General features: G+C 44.1%; 1 protein-coding gene across 4 annotated transcripts in view; it reads right to left on the reverse strand.

The window, feature by feature from the left end:
• dennd2b (DENN domain containing 2B) overlaps positions 1–14,014 on the reverse strand; it is a 107,157-nt gene that overhangs the window by 92,648 nt on the left and 495 nt on the right. Inside the window, exon 2 of one of the 4 annotated variants that reach the window (XM_063188490.1) lies at positions 12,929–13,905. The exons of 2 other annotated variants lie outside the window; for them this stretch is intronic. The gene's annotated coding sequence lies outside the window, so the exon portion shown is untranslated. Of the gene's footprint in view, positions 1–7,251; positions 7,552–12,928; positions 13,906–14,014 lie in introns of those variants that run through there. One more of the 4 variants, XM_063188488.1, reaches the window with a different exon arrangement.

Here is a 14,014-nt window from a genome sequence, read left to right on the forward strand (position 1 = left end):
GGTAAAAGAGAAAGGCCAGAGGATGAGACACAGACAAAACCAGACAGAGAGAGAGAGAGAGAGAGAGAGAGAGAGAGAGAGAGAGAGAGAGAGAGAGAGAGAGAGAGAGAGAGAGAGAGAGAGAGAGAGAGAGAGAGAGAGAGAGCTCTGCAGATTCTCAACTGTGTTCAGACATCATAACCTCAGAGTGAGCAGGGTCACGTTTTCACAAGGGGCCATTTAGATCCTCTGCTGCTCTCTCCTCCTGCTGCCTTTGCATCCATGTGCAGCATAACTTGGAAGCAAACATCCAAACCTCCATGCGCCAGATGTTTACTGTTTTGCTTACAGACCCACAAAGGCACGCACATGCACACGCACGTGTATGCACGCGCCCCAACACGCATGCACACACGCACGTGCATGTGCGCACACACACACACACACACACAGACAAATGCACGCATGTAGGAAAGTGCACACACATACAAACACACTTTGAATGAGAAACAACACCTTTACCATAGCATTATGAATCCCCCTTCATCCACAATCGTAACCTTTCTGAATACCATATGGTCCTGATAAAGACTTAAAATTCATTATGCGCGTGCACACGCACACACACACACACACACACACACACACACACACACACACACACACACACTGGACTGGACTGGACTGGACAGAACATATGGTGCATGTACAAGCTCCCTGTCGTCATTGTCCAAGGATGTCATGTTTAGGCTGAGTGTGAGACACTGAAAGAATGAACTCAAAAACTCTGAGGGGAAAAAAAGTGTTTTCTGAGGGCCAAACTGAAAGATCGTGTCCCCGGGGCTTTTCGAGCATCCACCTGGAGCCACCATCTGTTCCCAATTAGCGGCTCATTGCGGATTCAGTACCCATAATGCTTTTCTTTACACGGCTGGCCCCGCGTGCTGTGCCAGTGTTCTGTCGAGGCGGGCTGCTCCGTCGAGACGGGCTGCTTTTCCGACATAGGCTGTCAACATAGCCCTCAGATGGGCTGCCTCAGGGGTGTCGTACAGAGGGTTGGTGTGACTGAGTCACCAGGGCCCAGTGTACTGTATATAGGGGGCCCACACAGTGTCTGATGTATTTTATATAGATATATGGCAGGGGGGAGTCTATTGGAGCTGATTGTACATAGGGCCCACAATTTGCTGCTGCTACACCCCTGGGCGGCCTCGTCAACATGAGCTACAAATAGGTTGTCAACAAAGCCCAAACCCAAAAGCTAACCCCTTGGGGTGCTGCAGCAGTACATTCTAATGGCTTGGTAGCTCAGCTCGACGGCTAGCCACTCTCAACAGAACACCGGGAGGGTGACAAAAGGGACTGTGGTGTTGTTGTTTAGGCCCTGCTGGTGACTGGAAAGCAGAGCGCCGGAGGCAGGGGTTGTGTTGTGTTGTGTTGTTCTATGCAGTGTTGTGTTGTGCAGTGTTGTGTTGTGCAGTGTTGTTCTGTGCAGTGTTGTGTTGTGTTGTGTTGTGTTGTGTTGTGTTGTGTTGTGTTGTGTTGTGCTGTGCTTTGTTGTGTTGTGTTGTGTTGTGCTGTGATGTGTTGTGCAGTGTTGTGTTGTGTTGTGCTGTGATGTGTTGTGCAGTGTTGTGTTGTGTTGTGTTGTGTTGTGTTGTGCTTTGTTGTGCAGTGCTGTGCTGTGCTGTGTTGTGTTGTGTTGTGTTGTGTTGTGTTGTGTTGTGTTGTGCTGTGCTGTGTTGTGCTGTGCTGTGCTGTGCTGTGCTGTGCTGCAGTCTTGTGTGTTGTGTTGTGTTGTGTTGTGTTGTGTTGTGCTGTGCTTTGTTGTGCAGTGCTGTGCTGTGTTTCTGTTGTGTTGTGTTGTGTTGTGTTGTGCTGTGTTTTGTTGTGCGGTGCGGTGCTGTGCTGTGCTGTGTTGTGTTGTGTTGTGTTGTGTTGTGTTGTGTTGTGTTGTGTTGTGTTGTCGAGTAAATTGGCGAAGAAGCTGAGGTTCAGATTTTGGCCCCACCGTGGCCCCTGACGTCCTTGTTTAGAGGTGAAAAGCACCACGGAAACACACACACACACACACACACACACACACACACACACACACACACACACACACACACACACACACACACACACACACACACACACTCACTGACACAGTGTTTGGCTCAGACTGGATGTACTTGTTTAGTGGACAAACAAACAAATAAACAAGCACACAAACAGAAATACACAATATTTTTTCACAGAGTTTGGCCCAGAGTGAATATGCTTGCATAAAGGTGAAACCAGTCTCATACACACACACACACACACACACACACACACACACACACACACACACACACACACACACACACACACACACACACACACACACACACACACACACACACACCATCCATCGCACAATGTTTGTCCCAGACTGGTTGTTTGAAGGTGCAACGCACACACACACTTCATCAATGACACAATGTTGGTCCTAGACTCAATCTGGTGGTTCAAATGTGTAACACACACACACACACACACACACACACACACACACACACACACACACACACACACACACACACACACACACACACACACACACAGAGACACTTGGCCGCTGCTGGCTGTCACACAGCACTCAGCAGCCAGCTGCACACTCTCCTCTCACTACACTGAGCACCATGCCAACTACCTATGCTCCAGCGCCACAGTAACACAGTAACAGGCTACAGTGACAGCCTCAGACCTCTCTCTCTCTCTCTCTCTCTCTCTCTCTCTCTCTCTCTCTCTCTCTCTCTCTCTCTCTCTCTCTCTCTCTCTCTCTCCACCTCCACCTCCACCTCTCCATCCCAGTCACCACACGCCATTAACAGTCCAGACACCCCCCGCTTACAGTTTACATAGGACACAAATATGGGAATCCGTGACACCATCCCAATGTACGTAAATCATACGCTGGAATGCGGTCCTGATAGTCTGTGACTTAGCCTAAGCACAGCTGGGGTAGGCATCTCCTGCACTTGGAATTCCAGACTCACATAGGGGAAGAGAAGAGAAGAGAAGAGAAGAGAAGAGAAGAGAAGAGAAGAGAAGAGAAGAGAAGAGAAGAGAAGAGAAGAGAAGAGAAGAGAAGAGAAGAGAGAACATAGCAGAAAAGATAAAAAGTCGAGATACATCTTTCCATAGTGCTTTCCATAGTGCAGTGACAGTGATCTTTTTTCCTCTCCTCTCACCGAGTTACTTTCCCACTACACCCCCATTCTGAGCTTAAAGCACAGATGGAATCATTTCAATTTGACTCGACTCAGGATAATGTGGATAAGTGGTTAAGCTGAAAACAGAGTGACTGAGGATGACTCAGCCCTCGGCTTCTGAATCCTACCATCTGGGGGCCCACTACGTACATGTAGGTGTTCTTTGACAAACCAGCAGCAGAACACTCAAGAATGCTCATCTTTAATGGAGGCTTCAAATCTCATTGTACTCTGTATAATGACAATAAAGACTTTCTATTCTATTGTATTGTGCTGTATTTTATTCTACGTACATTTTCAGTGTTGAGTACTTCTTTAAATGTTAGATGTATATGTGCAGTGTACATGAAGTAGCACTGAAGTAGCACCTTCATATGCACGCACTACCATGAACTAACCTTATATTACCTAACCAGGGACATACTGTGTGTAAGTATTTCCGATGCTCTGTTTTCACATTTGTCCTGACATTACACTCCTATAGATGGGCTCTAAATTTGTGTTTTCCCCTGACTGTGCACAACCCAATCTCTGATTGTTGGAGACCACTGTCGGTCAAAAAACTAGCTCACGTGGTTGACCGCCAGTGTCTTGCCCCTCCTCACAACACAGTGTCTATAAACAAAGAAAACCTGTATACAGCAATGGTCACTTTTTGGCTCTTTGAAAAGGGGAAGGGAAATACTTCCAAATTTTACTTTTTTAATGTACTACGTACTAAGACAGGATCCCTGTTATAAGTTTCTTGTTGCTAGAATGACAATGGCCAAGTCGTTACAATGCAATGTTACTACTACTGCTATGTAGTAGAGTAGAGTAACTTTATTGATCCCCAGGGGGAAATTCAGGATAATGTGGGGCTCGTCCGGGATGGTAGTAAACGGTAGTAGGCCTGAATGTTTTTCAATGTATAGTAAGGTGTTCCACTGGTGGAACCATGTGCATTATGAGACTATACAACCAGGGATCTTGGCAGGAGATATAGATGTTGCTTGGCACTGTTGCTATGTCTATTACTATATACTCTGTGCAATGTCGTAGTAGTGCTGTACAACAGTAATGCCTTTCAATGTTTTGTAAGGGGTTCCCCTGGTGGAATGGTACGTGTTATGAGGCTACAACCAGGGATCTTGTGCCTCTTTTCCACTGCAGGGTTTCTGGACAGGCCTATACAGCTTGACACAGCGTGACTTGGCCGCCAACGTGTCGCTTTTCAAATAGGCATGACATAGCTCAATCTTAAAGCAAAAAGTGGCGGCCGAGTCGAGTTGTGTCAAGCAGTAGGCCTACCTGAAAACCGGCAGTGAAAAAGAGGCATTGGTAGACCACATAGGTATGGCTTGACACACCAGCAGAATAGCACACAAGGAAGGTCAAAAGATTTCATTTTTGTTTGCTGTGAGACACGATAAACTCTTTGCCCATGGTAACTTTAAAGGAGCGAAGGGGAACTCCTTTCACACTGAGCTAGGCATCTGCACAGAGCACGTAGATGTTGCTTGACACAGCAGCAGAAGAGCACACAAGGGAGGTCAGCCGTGTTGTGCCCCGCAAAGTGCCTCTTATTCTGTGTCACACAAAGGACACCATGCATCAACCCCGTCTGAATGGTGTCTGTCAAACAACGCCTCAGCAAGCACACAAAACAGGGATTTGGGAGTATTTTTCCGACTGTTTACTGAACATCAATCATCTGCCTTTGCGTTAGACATTTGGTGGTGGAAATCGGTGGTTACCTACAATGGTCCCATCCATCAGGAAGCGGATATCCATCCCTCCTATTTTATATGATGTCACCCAGAATAACGCAATGCTGTTCAAACTCATCTGTTTCAAATTGGAGATCAATGCACAGAGTCATCTGAAGTCATCTGTCATGTGCAAGAACAAAAGGGGAAACCAGCAGTCCAAGCAGTTCAGCAGTCTTTCTCTCTGTCTGCTTGCCGACTTGTCTATCTACCTGTCTGCCTGTTTATTAGTCTGCCGGCCTGCCTGTCTGTCTACCTGTGTGTGTGTGTGTGTGTGTGTGTGTCTGTCTGTCTGTCTGTCTGTCTGTCTGTCAGTCTAGCCTAGATGCTGTCTGCTAGCAGCCAGTCACTGTGATTGACAGGGTAGGAAATAAGCTGACCACAGTCATATCTTTCTGTCTATCTACCTGTCTGCCTGTCGGACTACCTAACATTAAAATAGCTGATGTCTATGGCGACTACTGTAGTAAATGGAACAGGAAGGGGGTAGCGTAGGGATCTACCTGACCACAGTCCTGTCTTTATGTCTGTACACCTATACCTTTGTCTGTCTGTCTGTCTGTCTGACCTCTGTATAACTCCTATGATAGACAGCACAGGAAGTGAGTACCTGTCTTGCTGACCACAGTCCTGTGTGCCAGTCCGTCTTTCTGTCTGTCTGCCTGACCTCAACATAACTGCTATCTACAGACTACAGTGATAAACGGGACAGGAAGCGAGTTACTGTCTAGCTGACCATAGTCCTGTGTTTCTGTATGTCACTCTGGAAAATCTGTGGGTTGAAAAAATGGGCTTCAGTTTCACAGCGGGCCACAGACTGCAGCCATAGTTTTGTCAGCCTCCGTAAAACATGCATGGAATTCTGTGGAGAGGACACACAAAAAAATGAGCAGGGACAGCCGACATTGGAAGACAATGTGGCGCACTGCTGTGGTAAGGACACAATAAAAAAGAGTGGTTAGTGCCAGTGACTTCCAAAGAGGAAGTAGGTGGACTAGGAAGGTTTCAAGCCATAAATACCTCCCGAAGGTTCTGTCTGACTAATAACACACATACATCTTCCCAGTTGGGGTATCATATCACCAACCTAAAAGCAGAGATGCCAAAGACATAGTAGATCAAAATGTACAATACTTCAAAATATGCTCCTCTGGGATAGCCAGAGTGAGTGCTTACTCAGAAGTTGGAAGAAACACTGTGTGGAAAAACAAATGGTTGGAAAGAACCCACCAAGATATGACAGGTCATGTCAAATTTCCAACACACTGTGCACCCTCGAACAACTGGGAAGCAGAGACCCAAAACAGTTTTTTTTTATTTGTCTTGTGTTATTCCCATAATACTGTATAGTCTACATGACTTTAGGGATGTCTGGACTGAAACACTAGCCCAGTGCCATCCCATGCAGCTTTCCCTGTATTACGCAAGCATTAGCCTTGCCTGAGCACAGCAGCAAGCCTCCCTGAGCCTCCCTCTCCCATGCTTTCAGCTGACAATCCAGGCCAATAAGAAGGAGAGGTCATTGTTAGATCAGCACAATGGCCAGTCTGTTCAGAAAGTTCAAGAAAAAAAACGTGCAGCTGCTGCTTCTTCTTCTGAATTAATGGACTGCAAATTTCACCGAGATAGCGTGAGCCCACACATACATGACATTAATCACTATTTAAGGCCTGAGTTAAAATGAGGTTTATTTTTTTGGACACTCTGCCTCTTCCAAAGTTTAATCACTGCATGTCATTAGATATTTCGCGCCGTTAATGGAGTGTAATTCGATAGGCTACTACCTAAAGTGTCAGCCACACTGTTCGAGGCTTTACGAGACGAGAGCGCATATTGTTCCCTTTCATTCAATACTTAAATGTCACTTTCCAAACTTCTCTCCTGCATGTCAAATCAAGATGTTCTGCGAAAGATGGGTATCCTTGCGCTCTTGTCAAACGCACCGTCTTCTACCCATTTCAAGTCGGCATGTCTGTTACATCCGTTTAGTTTGATGACCAGAACACAGCGACCACAACAATAGATTAGTCTGGATACATATGTTGTTTATTTTCCACGACATGACAAGAGGCGAATGCCCAAATATGGCTTCCTCGCTCTAAACGCTGTAGGCTACAATGCATCACTTTCCAAAGTTACTTTGGACAGTCTACGATGCAACAATTGTCCAAACTCTGTCAAGTGATTTCAACAAATGATACAAATGTTGCAAGCATCTTTGCGTCACTGTTACAATACTTTATAACATAGTAACACAATACAAAAAGAAATGACAATGTTACCTCAAAGATGTCTCTGGTATTCCGAGCCATTTTCGCGTTTGGAAGTTTCAATAAAGCAAATCCAGTTTTAAAACAGTCGCGAAACAGACAGCTTTGCCGGTTACAGGCTACCTGAACTTTTTCTCAACAATTCTCAACTCCACTCAAACGAACTAAACCCTCCCTTGCAGGAGTGCTGGTAAGCCGAAGGCTGGGCTAGTCACCAAGGATATGGGTTGTTTTGCCCCCCACTCTTGCCTTCACGTTTTCTCACTCCCACATAGGCTACATAACGGAGCTCTACTCAACCACAAACACATGGCTTGTGTGATGTGAATACTGCTGTCATTGTAACGTTATCCGAATTCCAACATGGTTTCATACTTCCTCCCCTTTAATACAATACAAGTTAATCTGACTAACACCTGAGGTGAGATCAGGTGAAAGTTAACTGTCCTCCTGAGAAAGACCTCACAACTCATTTTAAATTTAATGCAATAACATCAAGAGAATGAAAAATACACAATAGCCTACACGAGTAAAACAAACTGAATAGAAGAGGGTGAATAACAATAGGCTTCAGCCAATTGTTTCTCAATATCTGGTGTACCACATGTCAAAATTCAAATATTAAACATGACAGCTCAGCATATCATATGAATGACATATTTGCAGTTCTTGTCCTGAGAGAGAATAAAGGTAATGTTGTTGTAACCTACATTATGAGCTTTGGAAAAATAAGGAATGGGGCTCTTTGGGAACTATAATTAGGTTTTCTGGCATATTGAGTCAGAGCTGGACTTCTCTGATTGCCCCGCTGTGTGAAGCTCGCAGACAAGCAGAGACATTCCCTGATCCTCTGTCTCTCCTGCGCTTATGAAGTTTTAGGTTTCTCAGCGGTGGAGAACAAGCGTAACACATTGCTAACAGCTGGCTGGGCTGACCGTGGGGGCTGCACCTCCCTTCCTCACGTAGCCAGAGAACCAAAATCAGGCCCCCAGGCAATGGTATATTAGAAAGAAGACAAATACACAGCAAAAAGCAGTGTTGATTCAACACTTATATACTCATTTTAACAGTGTGTTGTTGAATTAATACTGCATTTTTACAGCACACTCACACAGTCAGAGAGACTGAATCAGGCCTCCGGGCAATGGTGTATTAGAAATAAGAGAAATACATGCTGAAGCAAGTCATCCAATCGGTACGGTAGACAGACGAACAGACAGTGAGTTAGTTGTATTCCCACTCCTGCGTCTGAAGACTGATTCAGCAGATGGCTGCCTGTGAGTCACGCTGCAGTCAAGGCTGTAGAGTTGGTCACCAAGAGGACAATGGATTAGCTTTGCTCATTTAGACTTGAGTAACATGTGGTGTGAGAAACATTGAAGCTTTGCATGCAATAGGCTATATGGGTTATATAGGCTATATTACATTTCTTTTCTGAACGAATGAGAGATATGGGAGAAGACAAATATTGGGGCAGCTGCGGACCAGTGGTTAGTGGGAGTTGGTCCTGGGAATAGCAGGTTTGCACATTCGAACTACCATATCAATTGAAAGAATGTGGGGGTACATAACTAGAAATAACTAAAATAACTGCAAACCACACTCTTAAAGAGCTAAGTGTAAGTCAATGTAACGTATGACCCAATGAAGGCCATAGAAATGTTGACAGGGTTTTGCAGCTGTGTCCTATGGCAAAGCACTGATTTGGATTCAAGATGGCAAATAGAAAAGTAAAAACACAGAACAGCCTTCAACCCAAAGAGCAAACATATGGGGCCATGGGAGACACTGCTCTCAGCACAGACAGTGTTACATGCTTGCCGCAATGTGGTACAATACTGGATATGTGGAATCCACAACACATTGTTACATTGTTTCATTTCAGACAAAACATTACGGCACAACAATTCATGACTATTTTGTCTTAGGAGCACAAACCAGTTGTCCACAATAAATTGACCTTTGGTTAACCATTTAACTTAACGGAACCATCTGGCAAAGGGAGCTCAGTTTACCATTAAACCCTACCTACACCAAAAGCACCACTGGCATCCAGAACGCCCTCATCACAAGACTTTTGGAGGACACCGTGGATGGTTGTAAAAGGAATTCTGAAGAAGTTAAGGCAGTGCCCACAAGTATTCATCGTTGGTTACCCCACAGGTTCAAAGTATAGAAATGTCATCCTTGTACACAGTCTTTGAGATGCAAGAGAGATGCTCCACTCCTCCATATATGTTGCTATTATAGCCAACAATGGCAAAAAAACATAGCTGCCTTTAACAATGTAGGCCGGTGAACCAGAGAAACATTTAGGAAACATTATTTTAACATGTAAACAACACTTCATGGTAGAGAGAAAGTAAGAGAGCGAGAGAGAGAGACAGACAGACAGACAGATATACAGTTAGAGACCTTATATACTTGCTCAGAGTTACAGTACTACAGCTAAATCCAGAAAACTAAAACCGAATATGCCTTATGCAATTACCAGCCTGTGTCATGAATCCTCATAAAGCTCTATTTCACTGCCTGTTTTCTGGTAGGCTTACAGCTCGACACAGCGCGACTCGGCCGGCGGTCACCATTTTTTGCTTTTCGATTAAGCTGTGCCCAATTGAAAAGCCTTGATTGAGCTGTGTCTTAGTCCCAAAAGAACCTCTCTGCTTAAACCACATCACTGCCTTGAACACGCCTCTACCCAGGACCGTTGGAGATGCTCAAAGTTGATTGCTTTCCGACCAAGTGGGTGGAATTCCTCAGCCTGGCGGAGCTCAGAAAGAACCTGAAAGAGCTCTTGGCCTGAGTAATTTCGCTGCACCGAAGGTCAGTTGTCCCGTGCCCAGGGAGAGGGGGGTCCATTTAAAACGTAACGGCACCAGGTCTGGCAATGGGAACTCAGTTTACCATTAAACCCTACACCAAAAGATGTATTGCAAAAGTAAAAAAAATAGAATACAGAATGCCATCATCATAAGATGGTCAGTTGCCCCTGGGCCCAGGACAACTGATCCATTTCTCTCTCTGAGTCTGTACATGTACTGTACTGTACTGTACTGTGTACTGTAGGCTACTGAGAGGGGGGCCGTTTCAGCTGATTTTGTCCTGGGCCTGGTAAAAGCTGTCAGCAGTCCTGAGGATAGGCTACCTCACAGTGCACCATACTGGGCAGGGTGCACCCACTCAGTCAAAACATCACGATGTTGCAGTTTTTTGGTTGACTGCATAGACAAAAATACGAAACTCTGTTACCACAAAAATGATTGTCCATCTTCATTCTGTTGACTTTGGAGGCGATGGGCTCGTACACAGGCTGTTTTTATTCCCAGCGTTCAGTAAACAAAAAAGAATGGGCTGACCATGGTACTGGGCTTGCAATTTATTCAAATTCAGTGCAAACATCTACGGGAAAGCCACATTCTTTAGGCTATTTCTGTTTCTTACGGTCCATGAAATCTGCAATAAATTCACTTTCTTGTTTTGAGGTCTGTGAATCCACTTGGAATAAGAATGTTATGAAATGCTTTAGAAAGTGTCTACCCATAAATAATACATTTAAAAATGTGATATTGTTTACAGTTGTTGTTTTGCAGCTGGTTGCAAAAATAGCTGCGGTATTCCTGCTGTAGGGCTGCTATCCTATTCTATCTGATCCTGTCTCCCAGTGACAGGGTGTTATGGACTACTAGACCCTGAAAACAAACACAAATACACACAAAACTTCAAATAATACCGTAAGGAGGTTTGGTATGCCTACATACACTGCGGAATACAGTAACATACATAGAGAAATATTTTCAGTGATTTAGTCCCATGCCTGCTGTTGACACACGAAAATAACACCAACAGATTCATTGGGAGAAGATGAAGAGGTCCTTCACCCATAACATGTTAATTTTCAGCCGGGGCATTAAAGTGTTTCTTAAATACATGTCTGGCTCCTCTGAAGCCATTTAGTGAAGATTTACTGTACAATAGCCATCTACTTAGCCCTGAAGGGTGTTCTATTATGCTTTCATTTCTTCGAAGGGACGTCACTCCCTCGCCCACATGTCAAAGCACTTACTGTATCTGCTGTGAGGAAGCGAGCTGCGTCGCTTAGCGCCTCTCACTACATCGGCCCTCTGATTTATCACGTCCTAGTGTCAGCTTGCTGTCCTCGGGGCGGACCGGAGTATGACAGCTCTGAGGCAGCATGTTCTCAACAGCCCCTTTGCGTTTACAGTACACAGAAGATTAATGTGACAGCCATGTTAAAATATATGCTGTGACTTGACCGATGCATATTTCATGTAAACTATCCCTGGAGACAGTCAAGGTGCACACATAATCATGCAGGGCTTTTGTATTGAACATGAATCAGCACACGTAGGCTAGGCCTACACTACATGAATCAAGGTACAGTAGGCCTACATCTGGATATCTCATTGGCTGTACCTGAATAAGAATAGGCTATCGGCATCATGAACCTAAGTAAGAACATTGACATTGCGATATCATGACATATGAACTATAAAGGTCACATAACTGATGGACAGCTAGGGCTGCACAATTATGGAAAAAATTATAATCACTGTTATTTGGATTAAAAACATAATCACGATTATTACGATTATTGGTTTTTGGGAAAGAAACACTAGCCTGTCAGTAGTATATGTTCTGGCTTCAAGGACGCTCTCCAAGGTAAGTCAAATTGCCACGATTAAATCCCGATCACAATTATATCACGATTTTCGGTTATTCTCGATAATTGTGCAGCCCTATGGACAGATATAAATAATTAAATAGGCCTAATCTGTTTTTATCACAGCAAAGGCGTATTTATGACCTTGCAATCTCCTCCAAACCTCTTTTCTGCTACAAATTCACTTCATGTATCATTTCCGCCATCCCCCTTTCCAAACAATTAATTCTGGGAAATAAACCATTACACAACAATTACGGCAGCTGAAATTGATGTCATTACAAGTGACATGCTTGTAATTGCCCGTCTATCATGATCAATGACACCATAAAATCGCAGCTGTATGCTTTTCCAACACAGCCCCTTTTTTCACCACACCCAGACCAGAGCTGCATATTTTCTGGGTTTGGCTTCAGCAAGGCAACTGAATATTTTCAGTAGCTCAAGGTCAATGTGTAGCTACAGAGCTCGGTGGAAAGAAAGGGAGAAAAAAAACTGACCACTAAATGGCCAAAATTGTTCACAGATCAAATTAAAACGTCATGGCTGGTGTTTTTCTTGGATGCCCTTCAATAAAAGATAAGAAAGCGAGTCGTGTTGAAGGTGCTATGATTCATTGGATGGCTTGGAGTCTAATTGACAGATTAAACATCTTTGATCTTTCATGATGATGTCCAGTTAGCACACAGCTCGTATGACTATGACCTGTATGATGGATGACAACCTAAACTGATATGAAGAACGAAGCTATACAAATGTGCTCCATAGTTTGAAAGAGACTGAAAGAGTGCCAACCATGCACATCAGTACTGGCATGTCTGCCCTCTCCAGAAGTAGGCCTACCGGTATATATCTATTTTTATGTTCAATTCTCCTGATACCACACGTTTAGGTATCATCTGGACAAGACTGATCCATAACAGTTGGATTCTGTAAAGTACTTTATGGGACATTTTATGAGACAAGCACAGACTGATTAAAAAAAACAAAACCACCAGCACTTACAGCAAGAGTCCACGTCAGTGTTTTTGAAGCGCTAGCATGGAGAGTAATTAGTCAGGGGTGCAAACAGACTTCACATCTGCTGTTTCTGTGGCAGTGATGTCCCTCTGCGCTGTGCAGCAGACCTTTGTACATCTTTAACATGTGTTTACATTCCACATGGAAGTTGTGACAGCACCACAGACATCGCACTTCCAACACTATGTTATTGTAAGCTTATGATATAACTAGTTATGCCCGGTGATGATGATGATGATGTAGGAGTGTTGTTTACATGGGATCTCATTGGCGTTTTGTTATTGTGGTGGGATAATAATAGTATTAACACAGTAATGCATCACTATGTGTTACTAAGCTGCCAGTTTGGCCAACTGTAAACAGATGAGAGCCAAGGCTTTCTACATCCTTTTTTTATAAATAGCATGGCCATAATATCAGCAGCATAACATAAACTACAGCCTAGACTCTGGGGCTATAGAGAGAGAGTGGGAGAGAGATTTTATCTCACGGTTTGGCTAATTGTTTCCCCTTACTGTGACCCTGGGGCTCAGATGGGCAGACAAACTCTCCTCTCTGAGTCCTTGAAGAGGGGAGAGATAAGACTGCCGTCTTCTTCCCTCAAATATGCACTGCAATCATGTGAAATGGTGAAGCATATTAGAGTTCAGTTCATTTCAGTCAAGTGGAATGGCCCACCTGGTGGACTGACTGTTTTGATATAGGGCTCCAACTGATGTGTATCCCCAATGACTATCAAAACAATGTCAATATAAACTACACATGTATATGGTATCTAAATATGGATTTTTACACAAATTCGTCCTTTCCATTTCATTAGAGCCTAACATGAATGTAGTTCACAATACCATCTCACTTGGTGCTGTGTCTTGGGAGATAAGGTTGGAGCGCCCCCTTGTCTTCATCACTTGCCAGCGCAAGATGCCATCGACCACAATACGATGACACGATGCTTTCTTCCACTACAGAATCAAATTTCTTTTCACTCCTTGTTAAAACTTTTCCAAAGTGCAGAATGTAACCACCAGTCGACTTAAAAATAACGTTGCGATTGTAGGATATTTTCCCCAA

The sequence above is a fragment of the Engraulis encrasicolus genome, chromosome 22 (genome assembly GCF_034702125.1).
Source record: "Engraulis encrasicolus isolate BLACKSEA-1 chromosome 22, IST_EnEncr_1.0, whole genome shotgun sequence".
NCBI lineage: Eukaryota > Metazoa > Chordata > Actinopteri > Clupeiformes > Engraulidae > Engraulis > Engraulis encrasicolus.